Here is an 11,848-nt window from a genome sequence, read left to right as displayed (position 1 = left end):
TTATTTTAGGGGGTGTTTTAGGCAAGAAAAAAAAATATATTTTATTGCATTGTTTGCTTTTTTCTGAAGGCTAGATTTCTTTAACCCTCAAATGCACAAACAAATTGTTGCAAACTTTTTTTTTTTTTTTTAATTTAAAATAGCATGTATTCATTTTGTCACTGCATTTCAATACTTGTTCTTTCTTGAATTTGATTTCTGTAATATTATAGCAGGAAATTATCTTTAATTTGAAGCTCGTGGTAGCAGGATCAATGTTTGCCTTTTTTTTTTTTTCCAGTTTATGTTACTCTATTTATGTTAAAAAAGTATTATTTCTGTGCCTCCATTTGAAGTAGGAATGGACATGGTAGATTCCATGAATTTCCAACAACTAAAGGAAGTAGAACCTGAAGGTAAGCACCAAATAATTTCATAATATAACTACAGAAAAGTTCATACATGACCATATATGACACTTTTGAGTGGCTGAGGATTCAGTATATTTCATACAGATAAACAAGCTTTTTTTGTCTTTTGCAGATTTCCATAGGTGTTAATATTCTTTTCTGAAGGATTAAACTTGCTTTTTTTAGAAGAAATTGGTAAATTGGGTGTAATGTTTCTGATACAGAATTATGAAAATAAGGTATATAAAATAATATGTGTTGCTCAGTGAACTTACTTGCCATTTTTTTCTGATTTACACTCATGTTTTTAGCTGTTATGTTTATGAATACAACATGTCATGCTTTTTGTTGTAACTTTCCCTCTTTGCATGTATTTATATTGGAAGTCAGAACATGCAGCAGTCAGACTGTTCTAATTTTAAGACTGCATCATAAACTTTTAGCGCAAAAGAAAGAAATATAAATAGTATTCAGTCGATTCAAGCATCTTTTTATCTCTATTTAAATTGTAACCAGGAAATACTAGCTCACTCCACATAAGAAGTTTCTAATTGCTGGAAAATATTTTAAAAACCCTTTCAGACATAGGTTTTAGAAACAAATGTTTTATGGGGACAGACTTCAGATTTCAGCAAACAGTCAGAGCTGACAAAATGAAATATAGGCCATAATTCTGAAAATTCTGCCAGATGAGGAAAAATAACTGAGTGTTTGTTACACAGTCTTCAAATTCAAATCAAAACTTATCTGCAATGACTTTTGCATTATTATGTAGTATTTGTGTTGGACAATTAGCTAAAGCAGACATTTATTTTCACTTTCCATTAATTTGTAGGTAACAGTGTCTCCGGAAGTTAACATTAACTTTAGAAAATAATGAGATTGTGAAAGTTTAAGCTAACTTTTTTATTTTATTTTATTTTTTTAAATATTCCTATGCCAGCCTTAGTGATTTCCTGGGGTAATCTTTGCTTGAAGATAACCAAATGAATAATGGATTATTCATTTCTCAACTGTGCAGTAGCAAAAAACTATCAGAAACTTTTGGCTGTTTCAAAGGTTTTGACGTGCCAGTGGCCCCACAGAAAAAACATTCCCATCTCAACCAAACCATCATTTTCTCAGCTGAAAGAGGAGTTGATGTTCTGGCAGGCAACGGAGCTTTTGTAGGTGCACAGACTGCTTCAGGTGGAAGCGTTCAGGTGGAGCAGGACCAGCTTCAACTTGGGATCTGGCTGCCCTGCACTGGGTCCTGCTATGGCTGGAGGATGTCTCCCCGAGAATGGCCCCTCCAGGTGCTGTTCCAGCCAATGGCCAACACAAGGAAGGGCTTTTTCCCTTTGTACCTGTTGGGATTTCCCATGTTGCAGCCTCTGGTGCTGCCTCTGCGCTTCTGCCAGCACCAGAGGAGCCTGGCTCTGCCTTTGGGACCTCCGGGTACTGGGATGTCTACCAAGACGTGCCGTTCAGTTGTGGGTGACTCACCTGGGGAAAAGAGAACCTGTTTGGTGGTTGTGATCAAACGGTCTATGGAGAGGCTGTGGATAATTGTGTGGCATGTCTTTGATTTGTGACAAAGAAATCTGTCATTTGCCATATGCTCACATTTTGTAGCAATAACATTTTTTCCCAAGAGTCTCTGATCTTAGGAACTGTATCAGAAATACTTTAAAGACTTTTTCCATTTGAGATTTTTTTATTTTTAAAAATTAGTATCAGTAACTAAATTTCTGCATAAACAACACTAAAACCTAGTGGCAGTGATTGTTACTCTTCTGTTGACCACTGCAAAAATTTCAGTGGCCGACTATTTATTTATTTATTTTTTAATTTTTCAAAAAACAGGGTTGCTGAGAAATTCTGCACAAAGGACTTGATCCCAAACAACAAAGTAGCTTGTGAAGATGAATGGCTTTCTGCAAAGACAACTCAGACTTAGCTCTTCTGGGTGAGTGAATGCTCTTAGAGATGCTCCTGTCTCCTTTGCCTCTCTGCCCCGTTTTCCCCTGCCCCAGGGAGCTGCCCTGCATGGTGCTTACAGATTGCTACCCTAAACTTGTGTGTGCTCAGATGTCGTGGAAATTCAGTTTGTGTGTCTGTCATTAACAAGTATTTCTGTGAGTTTCCTTTTGGGGATGCTGTTTCAGAGAAAAAAAAAAAAAGTGGTGGTGGGGGGGGGCGGACAACAAAAGACAGTACTCGTGTGCCTGGTATTGTGTTTTGACAGCATAGTCTGAAACTCGGGGCTGTAACTGTGGTTTTTATACAATGCTTGCAATTCAATAGCCTAAGGAAAGAAAAAAAAAATCAGAAAAAAAAATCTTGGTAGTTTTCTAACTCTTTTTATTAAAGAATTTCTATTTGCTTGAATTTATATGGAAAATGGATTTTAATCAAAAAAGACTAACTAGCAAGACTGTAGCATTGCCTTGAAAGGTTTGACTCATCCTTATTCATACTTAGGCTGGAAATGAATGATTTTAAAGGAGTGTACAAAAGTAACAAAACCATCCCTTTACACAGGAAAACGAGGGTTTCCCTAAACTCTGAGGAGGGTGGGAAATGAAACCGAGATTATCCAGACACTGCAGCCTGTCATGCCTGTCACCAGGGTGTTTAGCCACCGGGGCTATTCTATTCACTGCTATTCTTGATAGCCTCCTCTTCTTCTTGTTACCTAATGCAGGCAGAATTCAACGAGCAAACCATACAAAACAAAGTTCTGGCATTTGCAATAACTTGCAAAAACAACACATCAAAAAGAGCTTTTGGAGGCATATTTTCAACGTACTTCCACCTGAGGCATTGCTTACATGAGGACAAACGGGACCCTTGATTAGATTTGAGTGAAGTTCTGATAGTTCCAGTATACGCAGTACCCTCTATCACTTATACTGCCCCTTTTGTGAATAGTGGGTTATGGTTCTGATTTTCCTCCCCTTTCCTCCATATAGATGCATCTAAGTAGCTATTTTAATTTATTTAAAAATCAGGCAAAAGAGACGAGAATGATTTACTGATGTAAAGTGTATGTATTTTACATTTTGCTTTGCAATGCACTCTACTGACAAAATCTGGAAGTAGTTCTGCTACTGCCCTTATTTTTTATTGTCTTATTTTCTGGTACTTATTGTCTTATTTTCTGGTACTTTTTCTGATACTTGTACTTAATCTGCTTTGTTGCTCTCTTTTTTTTTTTTTTCATTCTGTGTTTTTCCTAGATTTGCTGTATCTTTTCAAAATGCAAATCTCAGTATGAATCATCACAGTCCTAGAGGTACTAGTGCTAACTATTTGGGCTAGTTATCTTCCTTCTATGCTTCAGAGCAGCCATGGATTTCTCATTGCTATAAACACAGCAAACTCAAATTTAATTTTAAAACTCTGTTTCCTCAGGTTGGAAGCAGGTTTCTTTCTAGAAAACCACCTATCTTGTGTCTTTCTTTAATTTTTATCTCTAGAATTATATGGCTTTCTGTTTTAGAATTGCATATCCAAGACTTGAACAAGAAATTTAAGGCATTTATTGAATTTGAACTTCGTAGACATTCTCTCAATCCCAGTTAAAATTTTGGTACGCTAATTTAACATGCTTCCTAATTTTAAAAAGTTGTTTTAGCTCTGACTAGGATAGTAGCTAACGCGGTCAGCTGCTGCTTTTGCAGCGGGCTCTCTGTCTTCCTTGTTTCTTATGGCCTCAGAAGGCAGTCCAAGGTAAATTAAGGGGATGTGATTATTAGGGCTTCTGAAAGATTCAGTAGTCACCAATGAAAATGTATAGTAAAAAGAACCAAGCTACACCAACAAGTGAAGTCCCTGAAAAAGCCTGGAGGCAAAATGGCTATAATTAAAACCTGAAAGCAATGAGTTCATAAAGAAGTAAACGAAGAGGAGGGCTCTCTGTAAATGATGACCTAAAAAGTGTTCTGGGTTGTGAGACCTCATTTCAAATGTATTCATTAAATAATATTTGAATCATTTAACAGTTTGAACTCTACTGCACTGTTAATATCTTCAGGGGATTTTTTTTTTCAGTAACAAAGAAGTCTTTGTTCCTAGTCTATGCTTGGGCTGTGCCTTGGATATTAGTTGGAAACCTGATAGCCTGACATTGCTCGAAGTCTGTGAGTACAATGTGAGTCGTCTGCAACTGGGATTAAAACAGGCCTTTTGTACCAAGATGCTGAGAGGCCACGTGATCTTGGAAAAGCAATGGTTTTGGATGGCAGGAGATGTTTAACCCTTTGTGCTTGTGGCAGGGAGCCAGGCGTGTTGCTGCGGGAAGCAGAACCCGAGTGTTTGTAGGGGAGAAGGTGGCCCATGTTGCACAGGGGTAGCCAGGGCTGCTGCGTGTATGGATTGTTAGTATACTTGAGTAGTTTCTGTCAAATAAGCAAATAATGCCTTGTATGAAGAGCATGCGGGCATATCCCCCTGCTCCTGTCCCTGCCTCGCTGCCCAGCCTGTTCTTGCTCCCTTTGGAACAGGTCACAGAATCACAGAATTGCAGGCGTTGGAAGGGACCTCCAGAGATCATCGGGTCCAACCCCCCTGCCAGAACAGGTTGCCCAGGTAGGTGTCCAGACGGGTCTTGAATATCTCCAGAGAAGGAGACTCCACAACCGCCCTGGGCAGCCTGTCCTAGTGCTCCGTCACCCTCACCGGGAAGAAGATCTTTTGCATGTTGGTGCGGAACTTCCTGTGCTCTGTTTCATGGCCATTGCCCCTTGTCCTGTCCCCACAGACCACTGAAAAGAGGTTGGCCAGATCCCTCTGTCTCCCACAATTAAGGTATTTATAAACATTGATAAGGTCCCCTCTCAGTCTTCTTTTCTCAAGGCTGAACAGACCCAGGACTCTCAGCCTTTCCCAGGTCCCCATGATATGCTGTGGGCGTGCTTTTAATCAGGGCTATCAACCAACGTTCACCAATGTCTCAGAAAGATGAGCTGTTCTGTAAAAATTCCTGAAGCAACATAAATGATAAATACAGGATTATTTTTATCTGCCTAGTGGCTTTTGAATTCTGGGCACTATGTTCTCAGGCTTTGCTCTGTACCCACAGAAACTGCAGCTTGATTTTCAGTCAAGACTGGGAGGTTGGGACCCTTGCACAAGTAGTGCTCTGAACAACAGTTTTACCAAGGACCTCCAAATGTTGACAGTGGGAACGTATTTGCTGTGTTAAATGGACATAAGATGACAGTGAAAAGTGGGGGATCCTCAGACATGCAGCCCTGTGGGGGGATACCCAGGAAAGGCTGGTGCAGTCCGTGCAGGGTGAGTTCCTGCAAAACAGCAACATCTAAAAATGCATGCAATAACCTGTGCTGCTCCCCCAGAGCAGTACAGCTCTGTGCGGGCAGAAAGGCTGGCTTTTGCAAGTGACAGAAGAGAAGAACTTGCAGACACAGCGTGTAAAATATCACCTGATTTCAACATGTAAAAAGGAAGGGCCAAGGTGAATGCTGTTGTGAGCCTAACGCTTAGTGAAAATTAAGTCATCAAGGCTTTACAAGATAGCCTCTGGTTTTCTCCTTTCACAATAGTTCAATTTATAAGATGATGAAAAATGAATTAACTTTAGTGGTTTTCTGGCATTTCCCACAGTGAAAGCTAGACTTTCGAGATACTCAAAGATTGTTCCTGCTCTACCAAGCTTACATAAAGTCCCACCTGGTTCAAGTTTAAGAAAACAGCAGAACAAAGTCAATCATATAAGCTCAATAATAAAATACCGAGGGGAGTTAAATACTGATTATCCATATAGAGAAGTACTACTTTTTATTTATGTTTCTCTGAGTTATTCTAGGAAATATAAAACTTTCACAGTTCCTGCAGCCAAACTAATTCTTTTGTGTTGTTTATATGATTGAATTCCATTTTTCTTTTTCATCACAATCAAAAGTGTAACCTAACAGTGGGCATTTTGGATTTGGAAATTAAAAAAAAAAAAAAAGAGGTATATTGTAGTCTGATTATTATAGATGGGAAGGTTTGCTTCACCATTTCCCAGAATTTTTAAGACTAAATATGTTGTATTTTAATCGTAATACTATCTTGTTTTTTTTCATGATCTATGTTGGAAAAATTGAAATGAATGCAACAGGTATATCTAAGTGCTCTATATGACTTACAGATTTTTCACTAAGCTGACATCACTGGGACCCAGCAGATAATTAATGCAAAAAGCTGTTTGTACCAATGGAAGCCCATACTGATATTGTGGAAAATATAGTAATCTTTACTGAGGTATTTGAGAAAACAAACATGAAAAAATATACACCTTAAAGTTGCAGAGTTTTGTTTTTTTTTAAATGCCCGAGGAAAAAAAAAAAAAAAGTAAACCACCCAACCTTGCAGAAGAAACAAACAAGAAAATCTCTGTGGAGGGCTAAGTTATGAAATCTTTGCAGATCTCTGCTGAAAATATTTCAGTAACTTAACTTTTATTGTTCAGTTAGGCATTTTTTGAAATGGGAAGTAGACAATTTAGTACTGCAGAAATCAAGTCTCTGAAGGAATTTGGTTCAAACTTTAAAGAAAACAATATTGTTGGCAAAACTAAGCATGAAATATTTACATCTGTAAGGTGAACTTTTCAGAAACTGAATGCAAATGAAGTTTTACAGATGAAATCGTCTTTTACCTCCATTAAAAGAGCGTGGGGATCTGCACCCCCCTCAAGAAAGAGCCTTTCCTTACCCACAGCTCCTTCCAGTCCTTGGGAATTAAAGGAGGCACGCACCAATAAGTATTGTCTTCTCTTGAGGAGTAAATTTTCTCCTGATTCTGCTCTGCATTTGCTGCAGTATTGAGCTCATCTAACGACTTCACACATTTGCCTTCTGAGTTGGTCTAGTCACTGAGTTCGCTTTGATTTTGAGATAGAGGGGATGTCATAATTTCCCTAAGTATTCCAGGGAGAAGTATTGAAAACTTTCCTGGTAATGTCAGCCACCAGAGTTAGAAACCTGTCCTTCAAAATTTTCAAATTCCTTTTATTGCATATCCCTGCAAGGGGTAGAAATCACTGCCTGGAAAAATGTATCAGCTTTTTTGCAAAGTAACTCTTGGGAGCCCATACTCTAAAGACAGGACTCATCACTTTGGATGGTACATGACACGTAGCAGCAACCAAATACTTTTTTGTATTGTTCCAGATGGCTGCGCTACCAAACACTGTAGAGGTTATTTAGTAGCCAAAATTTGTATACTTGAAGTCTTAAATATTAATGAAGGGTATCTTTATAGAGCTGGGGATGTAAACACCATGGAAAAGTAAGATGTGGTTTTGCTCAATGGAACAGCTTAAAAGACTTTTTGCTAATGGCTAGCTGGGCTAAAGTTCTTTTTTTTTTTTCTTTTTTTTTCCTAGCATATGGGCTTGTTTTGTACAGTTTATGTGGTGGTTTTTCGTTAGATTCTCAGTGGTAATGAGCCCACACAGTTGATTGCTGCAGGGAGAAAAAAATTATTCTGAATAGGTTTGCTGAATAATTATGAACTGAGCTGAACTCTTACATTTGCTTACTAATTGTATGGTTCGTGATGTTTTATGTATGATGCATTCATTTTGTTAAAAAGGATTTTCTTATTTTTATTTTTTTTGCTGAGCAGCAACTTTTCTCAGTGCAAGTTAAACTGGCACGGTGGAAAGAGCTGAATTCAAGTCTGATGAATTGATGTTTGAATTATTTAAAAAAAAAATCAACCCCACTATTTTGTTTTCAGAGCTTGCAATATGAAACCCAAAATCGTGCTATTGTCTTGAGAGTTGAAATAAATGAATCCCCTCAATTTTGGATTTGGCAGGAGCAATTACTATTGTTAACTTAGAAAATAATCTCCTGCAGCTACAACTATTTAAATAATGCCTTTCCCTTCTTCCCTCAAGATGACCAAACCCAAAGACTGAAAGTAAAAAAAAAAAAAAAATAAAAAAAAAATTGTAAAATGTACTTTTCACTATTTGGTACATCTCAGGAAAGGCTTCTTCCCTCCTTGGTGTCGCGATTGTGGCACTTTGTGACTGACCTGTTCCTGACTGTGATGGCAACAGTCTGGGGGAAATCTTCTACCATGCTCCCCAGTATCGCGCTGGAAAGCCATGGTGTATGCGGCGCAGTTGTCAGCTTCTGGCTGTGTTTTGCTCAGGATATGTTCCAAGCTGGAAACCAGGCTGAGCCTTCTTCTGACATTTAGCAAATAGTAAATGTTTATACCAAGAGCCTGTAGAACACTATAGCTGGTACAGTACCTTACCATTTCAATCAGCTCACTGTTTTTACTGTCAAAATATTTAGGCTGATATTATTTCCATATTTGTCATCGGACAGTTATACAGTACTCCCAAGCTGCAGCCAGATGCAGGGAGTGCTTCCTGCGAGTTACTGTGCTGAAACTTTCAATGTTGAAATTTGCGCCTAGAAGATGCTGATGTTAGGCCAGAGGGAGGTGAGCAGAAAAGCTTTCTGGTACAGCAGTCTGGGGAAGAAGCGAGCAAGCAGTTAGCCATTGCTTGCTGACTCGAGTGGCCAGCCCAGCTGCTGTGGCCTGGCAGGGACACTCATGCTGGTTGGCACAGACAAGAGAGGACAGGAAACGAGCATTAACGCTTGTCCAGAAGCGTTCAAGATGGCTAGCCCATGGATCAAGGAAGTCTCCATCCCACTACTGTGTTCTCCTTTACAGCATCATTCTGCTCTTCCATAGAGAGACAGTGCTTCCTCCACCTGAAAAACAAATGGACTCTGCATCTCCCAGGAAATGCAAGGTGAGTCTTCTTAATCAGTAAAAATGTGCCATTTCTGAAGGGTTTGGGCTCTTATGTGGAAGCCAATATCCATAAATCATTGCAGGAAGCATCTGTGAGAATACCCTCTTAAAACCCTCTGATTTAGAGAAGAGATGTAATTTTGCAGAGGCCTGAGGTCCTTTTACACCAGCAATGGTAATTCTTCACAGCAGAAATCTATCTGCCTTACAGGAGGAAGTTCTTTTCACAGCAGCTGTCACACAACTTTCATCGTGTCTCTGGCACAGAGAGACCAGGCTATTTCTCCAGAGAACTAGCTATACATAAATGCAACAACAAAGGGTCAGCTGTGATAAAAAGGGTCAGCTACAAATGAAACCCAAGATGATTACGATAGTAATTAATGTTCAAGAATGTTCCTGACATATATTGTCCAACTGGCATGTGGTATCTTAAATGGAAAAATATCTTTTTATGCCATCCTACCACAAACACACAACAAAATATGGATTCTAGCTAAGCTAGAAACAGTGTTACTTCTCTGAGGAGGACACTTCACTTGCTGACCTGTTGCAGCAAGGGCTGATCACGGTCCTTACCCCTGTCAAAGATTTGCCAGTGTGAGAGCTTCAGTGCTGTTGTGTGACTGTACCGGCAGGAGTGGCATTAAAAATCCAATATTGTTTTTGTTTACAATGTTCTTCCTTGTTTTGATTGGCACTCTTAAAATTAATTCAGCTTTTTTTCTTCTCCCCCACCCCCTTTTTATTTACTTATTTTTATACAAGGCCATGAACTCCAGTCCCGCTGCCCATGGCACCTGCATACAGGGGAACCACCGTGCTTTTGGCACTGTGAGCCTGCTGCTTGAGCTGATGGAGAGGCACGTGGGAACACGCCAAGTGCGCTTCCTGGAAGGGTAATGCAGCAAAAGATCTCGCTTGCTGCAAGAACCTATTTAGCTGGGGCACGGTCCAGCCTTTACTGCAGTCAACAGAAGTCGTTCGTGTGTGAGACAGATGGCTGTGGGAGAGCTGAAAGAGGTCTCGGGCCAGACGGGCCCCAGGGCGCTGAGCCCCAGCTCCGAAACAGAGCCCTGGGAGGACTGCAGCCCCCGCCTGTTTTCGGCACCACCCACGGCACCACCAAGACGCATGCAGCGACCATCAGCCGCCCTCGCCCCTTGCCGTCCTGCCCACGCTGCAGCAGAACACGGAGCCAGGACGAGGCCCGGGGGTACCCGGCCCTAGCAACCCCGGCACCGGCGACGCCCCCGCCCCCAGGGGCCGGCTCCGGCGGGGCGCTCCGGGCGTGGGGGCCGGGGCCCGGCGGGCGGCAGCCGCGACGGTGCCCCGCGACGGTGCCCCCCGACGGCGCTTCCGCCGAGCCCCCGGCGGCTGGGGCTGCGCGCGGGGCGGGCGGGCGGCAGGGGGCGCTGTGCCCGTTCGGAACGGCCGCTCCGACGGCGCGCACGCAGGCGCAGAGGGAGGCGCGGCGGCGGCGGGCGGGGGCGCGGAGCCCCGGGAGCGCGGGGCCGGGCCGGGCCGCGCCGAGGCGCTGGGGGGGGGGCGCGCGGGGCCGCTGCGCTGCCGGGCGGCGCGGCCTTCGGTCCGAACCGCCGCCGGCGGGGGCACGGGCCCGGGGGGCCGGCGGCTCCCCTTTGTCACTGCCTTCCCGCTGCGGACGGGAGTTGCTTTCCGTTCCTTTGTGCCGCCGTCAGGCTGCGCGGCTCCTGCTTTTTGCCCTGGTACCAGCCCGGCCCCGCAGCCCCCCTCTCCCTTGTCACTTTGCTAAGTAATAATTTCCATGTCCAATTCCATTTCTTTTCTAGTTCTGAAATCTCCAAGCCATCAGCAAGGAGGATAGTTCACATGAAAACTAATTACACAAAATCAATATTTAATCACAGCGCAGCATCCTGATCCTGCAGGAACAAAAAAATCCCTTTAAACTCTCCTGCCACATACAAATACTTCTCGGCCGCATATTTATAGATCTCTCTTTATATTTGTTTATTTATTTTTTTCGTGGAGTATTTTTTTTTCTTTTTTAAGCTATTGACACGTGCGAACTGCGAGCACCTCAAGGGCCTCACCCTGCCGGGCGTTTCCAACCCCCCGGCGCTATCGGGCATTTATTTCCCCCTAGAGATGCCGCGCTCTGACAGCCCCGCTCCCGCGGTTGCCGGCAGGGCTCCGGGCGGCCCCGCTGCCTCGCCCGGCGCTGGCCGCGGCCGGACCCCGACGGGGCGCCGCGCTCGGGCTCCGCGCCGCGCCGCCGGCTTCGCTGGGGCGGCCGGAGCGCCGAGCCGCTCCTTCTGCCAGCTCGCCGCGCCGGGCGGGCTTCGGCGCCGCGCCGCAGGGGCCAGTCGCGCCCGTGCGCTCGGAGCACCGGGACGCGCCGCGGCCGGCGAGCGGCGCAGACCCCGAACTCCGCCGCTCGGTTCCGGCCTCCGCGCCCCGCTCCCCGCCGCGCTTCCCCGACCGCGCTCCGGGACTCCGCCGCCGCCGGCTCGGCCGGGCCGGGCCGGGCCGGGCACCGGGGGCTCCGCGCGGGCTCCCCCGGCCGCCCGCGTCCCCCCGCGCCGCGGGAGCAGCGGCGGCGCCGGCCCGGGGCAGCGGCCGGAGCGCGCCGAGGGTGCGGGCGGGGCGCGGGGCCGGGCGCTCGGCGGAGCCACCTTAACGGCGAGCCCCGCCCCGGG

At 44.1% G+C, this 11,848-nt stretch overlaps 1 long non-coding RNA gene across 1 annotated transcript; it reads left to right on the top strand.

Annotated features, from left to right (window-relative positions):
• Positions 1-275: 275 nt before the first annotated feature.
• LOC121079418 lies at positions 276-10,421 on the top strand. Its single transcript, XR_005825016.1, has 4 exons — positions 276-395; positions 2,235-2,337; positions 9,084-9,165; positions 9,936-10,421. It is a non-coding gene; the product is annotated as an uncharacterized LOC121079418 (long non-coding RNA).
• Positions 10,422-11,848: the final 1,427 nt, after the last annotated feature.

Source organism: Cygnus olor, chromosome 17 (genome assembly GCF_009769625.2).
Source record: "Cygnus olor isolate bCygOlo1 chromosome 17, bCygOlo1.pri.v2, whole genome shotgun sequence".
Lineage (NCBI taxonomy): Eukaryota > Metazoa > Chordata > Aves > Anseriformes > Anatidae > Cygnus > Cygnus olor.
Note: the sequence above shows the minus strand (reverse complement) of the source record. Positions and strands in the feature narration are given on the sequence as shown.